At 32.2% G+C, this 19,499-nt stretch overlaps 1 protein-coding gene across 5 annotated transcripts in view; it reads right to left on the bottom strand.

Moving 5' to 3' along the window:
• The window catches only part of LOC143065005 (secretin receptor-like), a 93,387-nt gene that overhangs the window by 57,867 nt on the left and 16,021 nt on the right, over positions 1-19,499 (bottom strand). The window contains exon 1 of one of the 5 annotated variants that reach the window (XM_076238264.1): positions 11,876-12,050. The exons of 1 other annotated variant lie outside the window; for it this stretch is intronic. The gene's annotated coding sequence lies outside the window, so the exon portion shown is untranslated. Of the gene's footprint in view, positions 1-9,500; positions 9,711-11,297; positions 11,638-11,875; positions 12,051-19,499 lie in introns of those variants that run through there. 3 more of the 5 variants (XM_076238266.1, XM_076238270.1, XM_076238263.1) reach the window with 3 other exon arrangements.

Here is a 19,499-nt window from a genome sequence, read left to right as displayed (position 1 = left end):
AGATGGCTGCCACAGATGGACATTTAATATTGAACCATATGGTAGTACATGTAAACTGCTCTTTTTAGTTCACTTTGTCCGAAGGACCGTATGAACTTTTGTCATCACTTTGCGTCCGTCGTCGTCGTACGTAAACATCTTCTCTAACACCACTGGACCAATTCAAACCAAACTTGGCAGGAATGTTCCTTGGGTAGAGGACCAAAGATTGTTCATTTGGTGCCGATCTGTAATCCAAGATGGCCGCCACCGCAGGAATTAGTTTAACATAGAACCCTATGGGAAAACATAAAAACTGCTCTTTTTCAGATACCTTTTGACATTGAATCCAATATATGTCAGGATTGATCGAATAATTGTCCTTCATAAATTTCATTATTTTGGTGCCGATCGGAAATCCAAGATGGGCGCCACAGTCCAACATAGATTAACATAGAACCCTATGGGGAAATCATGCAAACAACGTCTACGGAGACATTGTGTGACATTTTGATTCCAGTTTATGCATGAATGATCAGATAATGGTCCTTGATAAAATTTATGATCTTAGTGCCGATCGGAAGTCCAAGATGGCCGCCACTGTCGAACATAGTTTAACATTGAACCCTATGGGAAAAATGCAAACTATTTCTACTGAAAAAGCGTTTTCTTTTAAACCAAGTGAACGATTACATGCTCTCTAGAGCCTCTGGTTTAGAAACCATATTACAAAATTAATCCAATATATGCATGAATGATCAAATGAAGGTTCTTGATAAATTTTATGATTTTGGTGTCGACTGTAAATCCAAGAGGGCTTCCATGGTCAAATAAAATTTAACATAGAACCATATAGGAAACAAAATGTACAAACAACTTTTACAAAGAAACTTTGACATATCGATTCCAGTTTATGGATAAATGATCAGATAATAGTCCTTAATAATTTTAATGAATTCGGTGCTGATTGGAGAACCAAGATGGTCGCCACATGCCGAGGCAGTTTAACCAAGGACCATAAGGGAAAACATGTGAACTGCTCTCTTTGAGCATCCGTATGGTACAATTTACTTTATGCAGGAATGATCAAATGATGGTCCTGAATTTGACAATTTTATGATTTTTATGACAACTGCAAATCCAACATGGATTCCATGGCCAAATATAGTTTAACATTGAACCCTATAAGAAAAACATAATAACTACTTCTTTAACCAGGCTCGCTAGAGCCTCTGGTTTAAATATAGCTAACGAAATTTTTGATGTGGGACCATCAAATTTGGTGCTAATGTAACTTGAGGCATAAGCTTGTCAGTCGGTCACATATCGGCTGACCTTGACCTCGTTGTCATGGTCCAGTGACCAGGGTCAAGTTATCATGATAAGGTCAGTTTCTCAGTAACAAGGTATGGTAGGCCAATAATATTTGGAGTGAAATTCATTGTTAGATGTGCATGTCAGTCTGACATATGTCAATTGACCTTGACCTCACAATCAAGTTTTTGTGATTATGTCAGTTTCATCGGCAGTAACTAGGTATGGAAGGTCAATATTTGCTTTATGAATTTGTCATAAGGTGTACATGTCTGTCAGTTTGATTTTACATCTTCAGCGCTTGACTTTACATCTTCAGCGCTAGACTTTACATCTCCAGCGCTTGACTTTACATATCAAGCGCCAGACTTTACATCTCCAGCGCTTGACTTTACATCTTCAGCGCCAGACTTTACATCTCTAGCACTTGATTTTACTTCTTCAGCGCTAGACTTTACATCTCCAGCGCTTGATTTTAAATCTCCAACGCTTGACTTTACATCTCCAGCGCTAGACTTTGCATATCGCCAGCGCTAGATTTTACACATCTCCAGCGCTAGACTTTACATCCCCAGCGCTAGACTTTACATTTTCAGCGCTTGACTTTACATCTCCAGCGCTAGACTTTAGATCTCCATCGCTGGACTTTACATCTCCAGCGCTAGACTTTACATCTTCAGCGCTGGACTTTACATCTCCAGCGCTAGACTTTACATCTCTAGCGCTAGACTTTTCATCTCCAGCGCTAGACTTTACACATCTTCAGCGCAGGACTTTAAAAGACACTATAATCTGTGTGAGACCAACAGGGCTCCGTACAATAGACTCCCCTTTGTGACTAAAACAAAAGGATATTAACACTTGTGAAACTGTTAGATGCTGATGTACATGTAACTAACAGCCATGTTATAAAATCTATATTGAAGGTGTTAGGAAATCAGTATAGAATAGGGTTTTTAACATTGGTAGTGATCACTGTGTTACAAATCGTTACACGATATCTTCGTTGTGTCACGTTTCACCTTTACTGATATAAATTATAAATGAATTTTTTTAATTGTCCAGTCCCCTTGATCACACCCAACAAACAATAATGTAGAAAAAACTGAAATTCTCACAATTATCATAATTTAACACTATGCTTATAATCATGAGTATGGTTGTGATGATTAATATAATTATTATTAGTAGTATTATTATTATCATTCACATCCCGATTTTATGAACTTTCTTTCATTTTCGACTTCAATATTATTTTAACAACCGAGACAAGATTTAGTAAATGAAATATCTAAATTGGTTTGTTAGTGGCATGTACAATGATTAGGTATCTCACAAGTAGTCCGATTTAGTTAGCAAAAGTATGCTTAAGGTACAATAAACACCACTCGAAACTGGTGAAAATTGATTTGTTAGTCAAGCTTTCCTATGAGAAAATGCAATATGGTTTCTGACAATTTATTACAAGAAAACCTTATAAGTTTTTCATCACTGCAGTAAATTGTATGTTTACTACCGTATTTATTTTCTGTCATGTCTGTTCTAGTGTTGTATTTTCTCTTCGATCATACTTCATTTCCGGTCTGCTAACAGTTTTGATTTTGTTTAGAGAAATGATAAATCAATTTGTTTCTTGCAATTCAGTTTAAAGGCATAGCTCATAACTAGCCTGCGATGATATTTAATTCTTTTTCAACATTTTTTTTTCAAAATATAAACATTTCCAAACAATTTGTCATAGTTAATTGGTTACTCCAACTTTTATGCACCACCAAATCTGAAACAGCGGTGAGCCTAGTTTTTGAATTAACCAATGAAGCCCACGCTGTGCTTAGATTGACCCTTAGGGTTAGAGCGTTAAAATAGACCATTTCAACTAGAATTTAAGCTATGCAACATACTACCTATGGACCCCACCCACCCCAAGAGTTATTGCAAATGGGACGTGGCTGTGTATTTATACATCCCGCATAACAAAATAGACGAACACATTTGTCAGAGTTTTTCTGCTGATCAGAAATAAGCCAAAAGTGACCATAATTTATTCTCCAAGGAAGATCTCTAAGGGTGCGGTATTTTGTGATCGAGGACAAATCCTAACACAATTGAAAATAACCACTCCAAATTTATCGTAAAGTTTTCTGACACTGAAACATTTATTACATTAATGTTAAGGATTTTATTTTTACACATGATTTAATTTAAAAAATTATAAAAAATTAAGTAGATGCAATCTTATTGTTTTCCTTTGAATGAATGCTTTCAAGAGAAGGCTTATTAACGCATACGTTTTTATATTCTTCAAAGTGCAGAAACAAACTGCCTCGCACATTGAAATTGTGAGTCTTAACATATCTCGGCAATAAGATTTATTCGTAAAGTACGTGCAGAAATAGACAATCCAACACAGTAACAATGAGACTGTGTTGATAAAGTACAGGAAGCAGGTTTATTAATAAAGAGAATTTTTGCCCAAAGACAGAATGTCTAACGCATCTAAATTCAGACATTTTGTCAGGAGAAACGTGGTGCTTCGTTTGATGAAACAAGAATAATGACAGTCCGATATTTCATTTAACTAATACTGTTTTTGTAGTTGCTATTATATGTTTCTTTCGTATAAAATCTTGGGAAAAAATCTTCCAGTACGACTATAAAAATGCTTCTCGTTTGACAAATTGCCTGGTTGAACATTTTGTTAATTTATACCGTCTCTCAAAGTCAGTGAAACTTTTATTATTCCGGATGAATGATTAACAAAGATGACCATCTCAAATTAATCTCCGAACGTTAAACTGGAACTGTAATCTTATACAGTATGCGTAGATTAAGCTTGATCAAGATCACTGCCACAAGAAATTGTTCAATAAACCGGACAACAATGTAAAATTTTCGACGTAGTGCCAACATTTTAAATAACTCTTTTAGAAACAGTTTAAGTTAAATGCCAGTCTGTTATAGTTAGTTTAAATGATTGAAAAAACATTCTTTAAAATGCGTTTCTATGTATTTGAAAATTTGAAGCTGAAAAAGGAAGAAATATCTATGAACTGTTGTATTGACAGTGAATTTATATTTCAAACCTGTAACGGTCATAAATATAGACTATGTAAGCGGACACATTCAGTTACTCCACTATTGTGGCTTATTCTCTATACCGTCGAAGGAGATGGCTTTGGTCACATATTGTAAAATGTTAGATGATGATGATGATATTATTCTAGCGGACGAAACAAACCATATCATATTAAGTCAGTTAACATAGATGCAATAATTAACATTGTCTCCAGTCATAACGATGAAAGCAAAAGCGAACCAGGTGTATTTCACCTTTCCAATTTGTTTTGTTCATTTATTTGAAAAGAAATCTTCACTTTTGTATATTAGTCTCCCAACTATATCATATCACTGTTTTAATTAAGGAGATGTGATATGATTCCCAATGTGACAACTATATCATATGACTGTAATAATTAAGGAGATGTGATATGATTCCCAATGTGACAACTATATCATATCATTGTTTTAATTAAGGAGATGTGATATGATTCCCAATGTGACAACTATATCATATGACTGTAATAATTAAGGAGATGTGATATGATTCCCAATGTGACAACTATATCATATCACTGTTTTAATTAAGGAGATGTGATATGATTCCCAATTTGACAACTATATCATATGACTGTCATAAATAAGGAGATGTGATATGATTCCCAATGTTACAACTATATCATATCACTGTTTTAATTAAGGAGATGTGATATGATTCCATATGTGACAACTATATCATATCACTGTTTTAATTAAGGAGATGTGATATGGTTCCCAATGTGACAACTATATCATATGACTGTAATAATTAAGGAGATATGATATGATTCCCAATGTGACAACTATATCATATCACTGTTTTAATTAAGGAGATGTGATATGATTCCCAATGTGACAACTATATAATATGACTGTAATAATTAAGGAGATGTGATATGATTCCCAATGTTAAAACTATATCATATCACTGTTTTAATTAAGGAGATGTTATATGATTCCCAATGTGACAACTATATCATATGACTGTAATAGTTAAGGAGATGAGATATGATTCCCAATGTGACAACTATATCATATCACTGTTTTAATTAAGGAGATGTGATATGATTCCCAATGTGACAACTATATCATATCACTGTTTTAATTAAGGAGATGTGATATGATTCCCAATGTGACAACTATATCATATGACTGTAATAATTAAGGAGATATGATATGATTCCCAATGTGACAACTATATCATATCACTATTTTAATTAAGGAGATGTGATATGACTCCCAATGTGACAACTATATTATATGACTGTAATAATTAAGGAGATGTGATATGATTCCCAATGTTACAACTATATCATATAACTGTTTTAATTAAGGAGATGTTATATGATTCCCAATGTGACAACTATATCATATGAATGTAATAATTAAGGAGATGAGATATGATTCCCAATGTGACAACTATATCATATCACTGTAATAATTAAGGAGATGTTATATGAACCAAGGTGACAACTATATCATATCATTGTTTTAATTAAGGAGATGTGATATGATTCCCAATGTGACAACTATATCATATGACTGTAATAATTAAGGAGATGTGATATGATTCCCAATGTGACAACTATATCATATCACTGTTTTAATTAAGGAGATGTGATATGATTCCCAATTTGACAACTATATCATATGACTGTCATAAATAAGGAGATGTGATATGATTCCCAATGTTACAACTATATCATATCACTGTTTTAATTAAGGAGATGTGATATGATTCCATATGTGACAACTATATCATATCACTGTTTTAATTAAGGAGATGTGATATGGTTCCCAATGTGACAACTATATCATATGACTGTAATAATTAAGGAGATATATGATTCCCAATGTGACAACTATATCATATCACTGTTTTAATTAAGGAGATGTGATATGATTCCCAATGTGACAACTATATAATATGACTGTAATAATTAAGGAGATGTGATATGATTCCCAATGTTAAAACTATATCATATCACTGTTTTAATTAAGGAGATGTTATATGATTCCCAATGTGACAACTATATCATATGACTGTAATAGTTAAGGAGATGAGATATGATTCCCAATGTGACAACTATATCATATCACTGTTTTAATTAAGGAGATGTGATATGATTCCCAATGTGACAACTATATCATATCACTGTTTTAATTAAGGAGATGTGATATGATTCCCAATGTGACAACTATATCATATGACTGTAATAATTAAGGAGATATGATATGATTCCCAATGTGACAACTATATCATATCACTATTTTAATTAAGGAGATGTGATATGACTCCCAATGTGACAACTATATTATATGACTGTAATAATTAAGGAGATGTGATATGATTCCCAATGTTACAACTATATCATATAACTGTTTTAATTAAGGAGATGTTATATGATTCCCAATGTGACAACTATATCATATGAATGTAATAATTAAGGAGATGAGATATGATTCCCAATGTGACAACTATATCATATCACTGTAATAATTAAGGAGATGTGATATGATTCCCAAGGTGACAACTATATCATATCACTGTAATAATTAAGGCGATGTGATGTGATTCCCAATGTGACAACTATATCATATGACTAATAATTAAGGAGATGTGATATGATTCCCAATGTGACAACTATATCATATGACTGTAATAATTAAGGAGATGTGATATGATTCCCAATGTGACAACTATGTCATATCACTGTTTTAATTAAGGAGATGTGATATGATTCCCAATGTGACAACTATATCATATGACTGTAATAATTAAGGAGATGAGATATGATTCCCAATGTGACAACTATATCATATCATTGTTTTAATTAAGGAGAGGTGATATGATTCCCAATGTGACAACTATATCATATCACTGTAATAATTAAGGAGATGTGATATGATTCCCAATGTGACAACTATATCATATCACTGTTTTAATTAAGGAGATGTGATATGATTCCCAATGTGACAACTATATCATATCACTGTTTTAATTAAGGAGATGTATATGATTCCCTATGTGACAACTATATCATATCACTGTTTTAATTAAGGAGATGTGATATGATTCCCAATGTGACAACTATATCATATCACTGTAATAATTAAGGAAATGTGATATGATTCCCAATGTGACAACTATATCATATGACTGTAATAATTAAGGAGATGTGATATGATTCCCAATGTGACAACTATTCATCGGAGTCCAAAGGATGTGAATGTAAACAACTTTCATCGATGAGCAAAACCAATACTGTATTGTAAGCTATAACAGGCCAATGCATGACAAAACGTGAAATATTTCAGAGGAGAAAACCTACGAACTGAGTAATGTTATAATAGTACAGTTTACATCATGGGTAATTTTATCAGAACTTTTATGTGGATAATTGTAAGAAGTTGCAATTTTGTTGATAAGTATGGAACACGTTGATTGTGATATTTATTCGAAGACTTGTCAGTGACCTAGCATGCACAACTGAAGTAATCATTCTAATTTTGTTAAGGTAGAAGATAGATAAGATGGTGTCTTCATGATGCTTTGTAGCTGATACATCAGGGTGTGTGCATGTAAAAATATCGTTTGCCCATGCAGAAATATGAAATACTAGATACACTGAGACAAATGATTTGAAATTTGCTCTAAAAATATATGAAAATTTTGTTTTGGTAAATTTAATGTCTAAACAAATTAACACAAATGCATCTGTTTAAAAAAAAAATAATGAAAACAAAATTTATAAAAATAACAGTTTAACTTGAAGATAAACTTTTTGTACTACTATTGTTTTAGTAACATTGACGGTACCTAATGTTTCAGCATCAGATGTGCATTTCGACAACTCATGTCTTTTAAGTAAGTATTGAGCCCTAAAATTATTGAACCTATTAGAAACGTTGAAGAGCTTATAAAATCAAAAAGGATTACACGTGAAGCAACACCTGGACAAGGTATCCGAGTTATGCATTGGAAAAACGTACGGTTTTGAAAAAAAATTGAAATTGACGACTTAGGATTAGATAATCCTTTCGAGTATAGAAAAAGCAAGGTCCCAAAAATGTTACAAAAACAACCCAATGTAAAATTATTGGACATTTTTATCTCAATGGTCCCCCCCCCCCCTATTTTTTTTTAAGTTGTTGCATCTTCATGAATTAGACACGTACATGCATCAAAGCAGTTGGGCATGTTTATTTCAGTAAATACTGGAATTCCTCATCTATCTCTGCGTATATGTAGCAATTAATCCACAACATATAAACCGAATTTGCTTATAAACATCAACACATGAAACGTTGCAGATTGTCTTGTTTGACAGAAGCATCTGTTGATATAGATTCAAGCACGTATTTCAACGAAGTAGATTATTTTATCTGGTCTGATTTATTCTTTGATGATTTTAGATTTTAAAAAGAGATTTTCGATATAAACTGATCAATTATTTGTCGGTTTTTAATCTACAAATATATAAAACACTTGACTTTTTACTCATTTAGATCTTTCTCCGACAGGCGGTTTTCCCTATGATCGAAATACATATGTTTCAAACAGGTACACTGAAAATTTCATGCTGCAAAGTTTGATCGTCAATTCTTTACTAAGTTACAGACATTGTCCGTTAAAATGGTACCACTGCTACGACCACAATAGCTATTTATTATTCTAGATGTACAAGTTTCAAAATTATTCAGGGCATCATTGGTTGTGACAACCATCTTATATAAAAAAAAAAAATCCACTAATTCACATGTAAAGAACATGGTTGGGATAGTTTCTCGAAGTGGAAACTGAATGTAGTTTTTTCTATGTTATGACTAAATCCGTGAGATATACGCCATTTGGCATAGCTGTTAGTAAGAGTCTTCCAAATTTTAAATATACTTGATGTGTAAATCAAGTTACGAAGAATAATTAAACTTTTTTCTGACAGCTGGAAGTATATTAAAAATTTATAACGATACTGTTAGATAACAATTTAGGTTGGCAATGCTTGTAATTACAAGAATATTTTTTTTAAGTTTGATAAAAAGTTATTCGAAAAAGTCACAAATATAATACGTAATTAAGAACAATTGTATAAATAGATGTGTTGACTTACTTTGTTATAATTTAGTTATTTTGTGGTATCCTACTACTATTTCTTCAATCTGGGATAATTAGCACAGAAGATATTTATATGTAGACTTCTCCAAGTTGAAATATCGAATAAATCATTGATGAGCAAACCCATTTGGTGTGTCAACAACAAGAATTGACTTCCACCACATGTCTGCACATTTTCAATGTTTCAAATGTTTTTTGATTGTATCTACGTCCTAGACAGTGCTCCGTTAAACTTTATTGAATCTATCTGAAAATGTTGTATTTGTTTGAATTAACCATTACGACTTTATTGACGCGAGGTTTAAACGATTAAAATGTGTACTGAAGTTTTTTTTTCATCTTGCAATCGCTCGATACCAATCATCACATATTTTTTTTTATCTGCTTTTATATTATTGTGACTTGATTGTAATCTTTGTTGTCAAGGAAAACAATCATCTATCCGTTCTTAATCAGTTTTTTACATTAATAAATCGCCATCTGATAATTTTTTCTTCTAACAAATTGATAACTTTTTTTGCTAGTCTATTTTCAAATATTTGCAAAACTATATCCATGCGAAATTCTCATCTTGTTAAGGCGAATGTTAGTAATCATAAAGTTAGTGACCTTACAATTACCAAAAAATATGTGACAATAATTATAACAATAACCAGGGGTTCGGCGAGCAAAGCTAGAAACAAATGATAACACTCCAATGTATTCATCTTAATATACAAATTATTCGAAGAAACAGAAGTTTCATAATGGCATTACATTGTAAAGGGTTTTAGAAAATGAAATTTGTCCAGTCGTTGAGAAATTGCAAATACAAATTATATATCCAAATATAAAGCAATAAAAAAGTCATTGATATGCACAGGAAAGCAATAAAAAAATTGAATAATAAACAAAATAGAAGCGGCACAATGACATTATATGATGGAGATTTTGAGAATTTTTCTGTAAATGCAAAAATTAAGACCAAACTGTAAAATCATTTAAAAATGGATGAACTCAATAAATCGATATTGAGCACAAACAAATAAACTAGTCTATAGATATAGGAAGATGTGGTGTGAGTGCCAATGAGACAACTCTCCATCCAAATAACAATTTATAAAAGTAAACCATTATGGGTAAATGTACGGCCTTCAACACGGATCCTTGGCTCACACCGAACAACAAGCTATAAAGGGCCCTAAAATTACTAGTGTAAAACCATTAAAACGGGAAAACCAACGGCCTAGTCTATATAAAAAACGAGAAACGAGAAACACGTATAAATTACATAAACAAACGACAACTACTGTACATCAGATCCCTGACTTAGGACAGGTGCAAACATTTGCAGCGGGATTTAACGTTTTAATGGTACCAAACCTTCTCCCTTTTTCTGAAACAATAGTATAACATCACAACAATGAAAAACACACGATAAAATATCAATTGGAAGGCTTAACTCAATCAAAAAACGCAAATTAACACACTATGAACGAATAAATTTGATCTGCGATATGTTAGTATATCGTTTTTTTGTTTTGTTTTGTTTTGTTTTTTGTTTTGTTTTGTTTTATTTTGATTCATTTGTATATTTCGGAGTTGATTGTGGCGTCCATTTCGCTGAACTATTATACGTTATTGTTTAGGGGCCACTTGAATCCCGCCTCCTTGAGCGTGATTTTCTCGCTGCATTGAAGGCCCATAAGTGGCATTGGGCTTTGTTCTACTCCTTGGTCGAGTTGTTTTCTCTTTTTGACTATTTATCAATCTATCTTAACATATAACAAAGTACCGAAATAAGATTACTCACAATTATTGAAAGTTGTTTTAAACCATTTACAACTCCTAAATGAAATATGATTTTCCCATCCTTAAGTATTGGTTTTTACACATTCCACGGATTAAGTTGAAAGCGTCACTAACAGTCCGAGGGCTGACCTTGTGTCAAAATAGCTGAACAACGTTTTCGAGTTATCACGATAATTTGTTATTCGGCTGCGTACGGTACCGTATACATTTGCGCGTAAGTATTTAATAAAACATAGTTTCATAACACAAATTAAGAGAAATTGTGTTTAGTTTTCCTGATAATATTACGTATATGGAAAAATACATCTTCATCGCGTCTGATAACCCTTTCCCATTAACATGATTTAAGTTTTAAAACAAAACATTGGGTATATTTTTGGAAAGTGGATGAACGTTTCCGACAAGGAAGTTGATGCCAACGAGATCACTATCACTTTTCAATGATGTATGCCGAAAATCAACACTAAATGTAGTTAATTTTTCTAATACCTCTAATAAACATTTGATTAAGATGAGGAACAAGCTCTTATATATTTATTAAGATACATTTCGTGCATGTTTCATTAGTACAATACTTACGTGTGCCCTCCATGTGTGCAACAATAGCTATAATGAATTTATTGTTTGTGCATTTTCAACCAATTGTGCACTTTCAGCCAATAACGTATTCCCGAAACAAACTTTTTTTCAACTCTCAATCTTGAAGCTTTAACCCTGATCACAGATTTCTCATTGTTCCTTTATGACAAAAACTAATTTTAATAGAAAAAATACATATGAAGAGAGTTTTTTGTATTTCCCACATTATTAAACCAAACGTTGGGTTTTAACTATGTGAATATGGAATGACATTTCTTTATATGTCAATATTTGGATATTATCTACTCAAAATTACAAATTAACATTACCATTGTAAAATTTGTAATAATTGAACTATGACACAAAAATTATATTGACCTTATTTATATATAGAAAGTTTTATAAGACCCCTGTACAAGGCAGTATTGTTGTTATATAAATATTTTACCTTCAATAAGAAACGATAAATGTTTGGCTTTGTTAGGGCTGTTTGTCTTTTCTGTTTATTCATTTTTTCAATTTAAACTGTTCAGTGCATATCTTTGTTGAAAAGTCTACTTTTACAAATAAAATAGAAGAAGGTTATCCATAAATCAATAATTTTAAGACTATTGTAATTCATATGAATGCGTGACACTGAAATGAATATTATTCACCATTTTTGTGGTTTCTCATTATATTCCCCATAGAACGTGTCAAGGGCATAGATAGAAACATAAAGCTCCCAAAAATATTAATTTACTAGTTACTGTATATTAATTTTGCAGTAGATCACTACTTATTGGATTTCAAGTAAATAACTGAATAAAAAATATGTTTGATTTACGTCAGAGTAAGTGTAAATAAACAAAGAGATGTTCTGCATACCGTCAATAAGTAGGCAAACCATCGAAGGAAAAGACCATAAGCCCCAGGGAGTAACATAGTACGGTCCTCACTATAAGAAAGAATAGTACATTTTCCAGGATAAAAAAGTGTGCGCACAAAAATAGTATCATAATAACGTAAAAAGTAATCAGATACTGAGGAATTATAACTTGTAAACTCTATAAAAATAAACGCAACATGCGAAAAAATATGTTCTATTTCAAATTTTCAACATTATTTTAAAAAAACAGAAACACATCAACGCTAAGATTTGGCTCACTAGTTGTTCAGAACTTATAGTTCGATCATTTAAATGTCAAACTTTATGACATGTTAGACCGTAGGGTTGAGATGACGTCACTTCAAATATAAAAAAGAAGATGTGGTATGATTGCCAATGAGACAACTCTCCACAAGAGACCAAATGAGACAGAAATTAACAACTATAGGTTGCCATACATGCCTTCGACAACTAAAAAAGCACATACCGCATAGTCATATATAAAAATCTCCGAGATGACAAATGTAAAACAATTTAAACGAGAAAACTGTCGGCCTTATTCAACGAAAAACAAATATGTAACACATCAACAAACGACAACCTCTGAATTACAGGCTCCTGACTTGGGACAGGCAAATTCATGCAGAATGAGGCGGATTAAACATGTTATCAGGATACCAACCCTCCTCCATAACTTGGGATAGTGGTGTAACAGTGCAACATAAGAACTAGTATACAATTTTCTGTTGTGCGCACTAGTAACCTGTAACATAGCACGGACCTGTCTCGGCATAGACTTAATCAGTCGACCAATATGGTCTAGCGGAATTCTCCTTTAATCAGTACTACTAGTATTCCAGTCGTAATACCTTTTTAAAGGGAGAGTAGTGGGGTAATATTTGCAAATTGTGTCAGTCAAAACATCCTTCAATATTTCAAATGGTTATTAATCATATTTAAATAAATTGAATGCATGTAAAAGATCATTTAAATCTGACAATAAATCAGAGGATGACTTGCTAAAATGATTACAATGTTCCGACCTTATCTGTTCACTAGTATTTGTAAGAGCAAACAAAATAGTAATAGATTAAAGATTTATACATTTCATATTTTAATACTATAGTAATCGTTTGATCTATTATATAACCATTTAACTATTTTAAACAGAGAGAATATCAAACTCAGCGTTAAATCAAATCTGTCAAAACATAGTTTAAATTACTGAAATCCGTTACCGTATCAAACTATGACACTTAATGTACGAAAATCCTTGAAGTATGAACCGGTTGTTCGTTTGGTTCATGTTTGTCAATCCTTCTTATTTAAACATGTACAGTTTTGTTGGTCTGTCTGTTTGTTGGTGTTTTGTCTAAGTGCTTTGTTGGTGTCTAATTGTCTTCGACAAAAGTTTTTGTTTGCCTCTTGTTTTGCCTCTCTTTTCCAGTTTCGACTGTCAGGAAATTCGACATATACAATCTACATGTTTTACCAATCTCAACTTGCAGTTTCGTAAAATATTAGTTTCCATATTAGTTTTCATACTACCGACATCTGACTCCGGTTTATTTTATTTTTCGACAGGTTACCTACGACATCCTCGTACTCGTTCAATTAAGAGCAGTCATAATAACTTAAATCAAACATTTAATCGGTGTAATTTGAGGGGAAATTTTACTATTTAGGAGATAACTGTATTGTATTTTAAGCTCCGACGGCATCAATTGGGGATTTGATGGTCGCAAATTAAGTTTACTGGCGACGCGTTAGCGGAGACAGTAAACGGGTATTTGCGACCATCAAATCCCCAATTGATGCCGTCGGAGCTTAAAATACAATATTGTTATCTCCATTCTAATGAAACTGACAGAACACAACGTTAAAACACGTAATTAAAATCTGTCATATGTCGTCTGCGCTTGCGCGTACGTCCCATAGCATCAATTGTCAATTGATGCCATGTAAAAAAGTGACGTTATCCAATCAAAATGAACGTTACAAACGTTGTTGCATTATAATTGCCGATGTGTTTGTCGGGTAAAGAAAATATGAGGCAGTATATTTTCACCAAGAATTGTACAGATTAAAAGCTTGACTTTACTTCTTTACGTTGCTCTAATTTGATTTGGTACCAGGATGTCCTAGGAAACCTGTCTAAAAAATATAAACTTCGGAGTCAAAAGTCGGTAATATGAAAAATAGTCTATTGCTTTAACGTCTTTAACACCTTATTTATCTGACCATGTAAAGATTGCAATATTTCAAGTTAGGCCAAAATGAGAAGCGGAAGTGATATAGAACAAGAAGCATGATTGTTAAAGTGTTATAGTTTACGCGCGTTTAAACAAAGAGCCGGAAGATACCATGAGGAGCATTAAAAGTTCGAAGTCAAAGAGAAACTAACAAAATCATGGCAAATAAATAAATGATATACAACACAATGGCATTCAGCCTTCCGCTTAAACTGCATAAAAATCTGAAGACTAAAGCGACATCAACCCAGCAAAAAATGGGATGATCGTACGTGATCCGAAAGGGTAAGCACATCTTACTCTATATTTTACTTCCGGTAGCTCATGGTTAGTACAAATAAAGTAGTAATAACTTAAATATACTTGTGAGTAACTTTACAATTACAATAGCGATATGTGGCTTCTCTTTTTATCCTTCCAAGTAATTTATAGTTTCAGATAATACGATGAACAGAAAACCCGTTACATTTAATAGAATAGATTTTGTTTGGTCTGAACAGTTTATACTTAACTAAAGTGTTCGATAATCACTATAACGAGATGGTATAAACTAAAAATCTAATTTTCCCACACAACTTACAATGATTTCTGATAAATCTAATTGGTTTTTACAACAAGGAACAATACTATAGTCAGATTTTTATTGAAACTGAGTAAAGCAAGTTTTTTCTTCTTAAAAGCTGAAATAACAATGCAAACAATAAAGTTATCAATAAAATATCCGGGTCATACTGACTGGCAAGACTGTATTACAATGTTAAAAATCCTTTACATTTAAGGAGAGGCAACTTTTTGTTATGTACTTTCATTCAGACAAAATATCTGTCAAATTGAGTTATTAATATTCTTGTTATAAAATAGTTTTAAATGCACTAAACAATTGATTCCGACGTTTATTATTATTATTCCGGATTATTTATAGACCATGACATTAACGACTCGTAATATTTGCGTATAGAAAGCATTGCTTGACACATGTTACAACAGATTTTCAATTCAATTATCTTGACGATTTCTTATTTGAAATGATTGATGTTTTAATGTTCTGTTTTAATTTCATTTACTTGATTTTTTATTAATCTTTCTACAAATCCAACTTATTTATTGTATTATTTCCTTAATTTGCTTGAACATGTCAATTTATTAAATAGTTTTTATTATAATGTATATTACGAGCTCTAAAACACCCTGAATCTCGAAATGGGAAATACTAATAGACACTATCAAGATATATTCTGCTATTATTATGAAACTTCCTTAATGACAAAAACTTTTAATAAATAACAAAAGATATCTCACGAAGAGGTCCCTAAGTCAGAGGAGAAATAACCATGACTATGTATAAAACTTTCTTATCAACGACTTCACGGAAACCAATCTTCAACATTAGGATGTTTACAAACAAAATAAATAAAGCGAAAAGGATAATTACAAGCAAAATAAACTAAAAGGAAAGGAAATGTACAAGAAAAAATCAAAACAAAATTACATATAAACGAACAAGGATATACTGCAAGCCAACTCCAGAATTAAGTCAAACTGAGAATTTAATCTCATGCCATTCAGTTCTACAATCTACTTTTCATGGCAGTACTTTCGAGTAAAGTAATGCCATGCAGCAACATCTTCAATAATATTTAACGAACAGATACAAACTTGTGCAATGGCTAAAATGAATTTTTCAGAGTATCAATGTAGTGAAAAATATACGTCTAAGTCTATTCAAACTGTAAATAAATCGTTCAGATTAAGTGCCTTCACAGCAACAGTATATTGTTGTTGGTTACTGTCTATACATTTGTTTTTCGATTATTGTTTTTAGCAAAAATCGTCGATTTTCTGTTTTGTCATGCAGAGGCTTTTTATAGATTATTTAAGAAATGGGTTCTTTATTGAGTGCCCATCGATGATCTAAAGTTGTTCACGTATATCCTCGTCCTATTGTCCCCTATACTTGTGTTGTTGGTTATCATACTTCCTTACTGATAACAATGATACATTATAAATACATAATTGTTTTCTAAGTTACCAAACAGGAACAAAACTTCGAAAAGATATCACTATAGTTGTGAAAAATAGGGTTTTACGAGTTAACGATGTGTATTATATCTCTTTTAAAGTTTTCAAGTGCTAATGGATTTTCATAAGTCACTCCAAAAATACAAATATTGAACCATTACTCAAAATGTTATTCTTTTCACTTTATTATTAAAGTGTTACAATGTAGACATTTTTGAAGTCAATACATTCTACCGTAAATATTTAAAAAATCAAACTTTTCTTATATCACTATGCGATATTGTCTAATATCAATTGTAAATATGCAGACATTCCATGCGGAAAATGTTGTTTTGGGCAACGAAAAATTAAGAAAATACTAGCTTTAAAACTTATTGTTCAAATATAAACAACAATTGGGTCTAAATATACATTCAGAAGTTAGTTAGAAGCTAAAGTTTAGGTCCGTGTAAAATTTGAAGTGCTGTGTTTTTCTTATATACATAAATATACAAATGCTGTTATTTCTAATATCAATGCGATACTTTTAAAATATCATAGCGGTATTGTATCATAATAGTACTTATTAGTATTAATATTTGACTGCTGTACCTATATTTTGACAATTTTACCTATTATGTCTGTTTTGTTCACGCATCGTTGTAAATATGACAGAATTTGATGAGACTGTCATACACGTGAGAGGTTTAGCACTATAAAACCAAGTTCAATCCACCATTTTAAAAATTTGAAAATGCCAGTACCGTTTGGGTTTAATAAACAATGTCGTATTCAAATAGCTGAGTATCAAAATTATTGTTCACATATATAACATTTAGCAAATTTTATAATGAACGCACCGAAATAATATATATCTGATATGCTCGCAACGCACGCATGAAAGACTTTCTTTATTGTTAACAATGAAACTAACTTGTGACAAAGATGAATCATATTGTCCTCGTTCGGATTGATTCGACAAAATCTGACCTGTACTTTTGAATTTCCTTTTTTATACAAATTAGACCGTTGGTTTTCCTGTTTGAATGGTTCAACACTAGTATTTTTTTTTGTTCTTATATAGCGTGGTGTTCGCTGTGAGCCAAGGCTTTGTGTTTAAGCCCTACTTTGATCTATTATGGTTTACTTGAAACAAATTTTTACTTTGATGGAAAGTTGTCTCATTCGAACTCATGCACCATCTTCTTATATCTATAAATCTTTAAAATTTCCCCTTATAAATAGCTGCTTGCCAGTCCTCCAAAAACGTCATTTGGGTGCTGAATCTTTTGTAAAGTGCAATATGAACTAGCACACTTCTAAAGCTTTAACAGGAACGACAGTTATGATGGTACAAGAACGATTACGTCAATAAAATTACCAAATAAACAGCACTGAACGATCTTAATTTATAAATATAGAATAGATACGGATTGTTATTTTGTACTAAGAAATGTTCGCGTATTTATACAATCGGTTACTAGTCAAAAAGAAAAGTCCTCTGTGGCAACAATACATTGGAATGCCCTCACGGTCATCGCGATGTAAAAGAGCGTCCATGCGGCGAGCTGATTATGTTCATAGAGATATGGGGCTACTCAGTTGGTATCTTCAAAGTTCGGGACATCAGCATTTGTACATTTTGATTTGTTTGGAATATTTATTTTACCATTTATTTTGAATATTCATTGTTATTTGGACATGTATTGGATTGGATTGTTTGAATGAATGTTTTTTTTTCTTTTAAGTAATGATATTTTTTGTCTTTTTCGATATTACCCATGTGGATAGGCTATAGCAGTTTGACCTCAAGGGTGGATCCAGCCGTTTTCAAAAGGGGGTTCCGAACCCAGCATAAAGGGGGGTCCAACAATATGTCCCCATTCAAATGCAATGATCGACCAAAAAAGGGGGTTTCCAACCCCCGGACCCTCCCCCCTTGATCCACCACTGGACCTATATTAGAAACTTATAAGTCGGTAGACTATTTGCAACTGCATTTAAATTCGTCCATTGCATCATCGCTTCAAATAGAATTAGTCGGTTAAACCATGTGATTGAAAACAATAGACTGAACAGGTTGATAACACTTTCAACTATCAAGTGATATTGATCCTCAAACATTAAGCCGGTCTGTCGTCATGAACTAAGTTTGTGAATTATGTTCATTTATTCAACAATTCAATTTTCTCGTTTAAATACACCTTGCTTGTTATTACATAAAATAATTCATGGAAATTATACAGCAGACGTATGTCGTGTTAAATGTCACCCTGTTTTAAGAAAAGAGTCATTACTTTATGCCGAGAAATCTGCCTTTCTTCGTACAAATGCTAACATTCGTCTGAAATTTCCCACGATGCAACTCGTTGATATAAGACAATATCGCTCGTTGATATAAGAAAAGTTTTTATCGAATCGCTTCTTCCATAGACTGTGAATTAAAAAATATAAATCCTTGATAATTCGAGAAGTTTCAAAGAAACTTATAAATAAGTTCAAACTG

The sequence above is a fragment of the Mytilus galloprovincialis genome, chromosome 2 (assembly GCF_965363235.1).
Source record: "Mytilus galloprovincialis chromosome 2, xbMytGall1.hap1.1, whole genome shotgun sequence".
Lineage (NCBI taxonomy): Eukaryota > Metazoa > Mollusca > Bivalvia > Mytilida > Mytilidae > Mytilus > Mytilus galloprovincialis.
The sequence above is the reverse complement of the archived record's forward strand: the minus strand, read 5'-3'. Positions and strand labels throughout refer to the sequence as shown.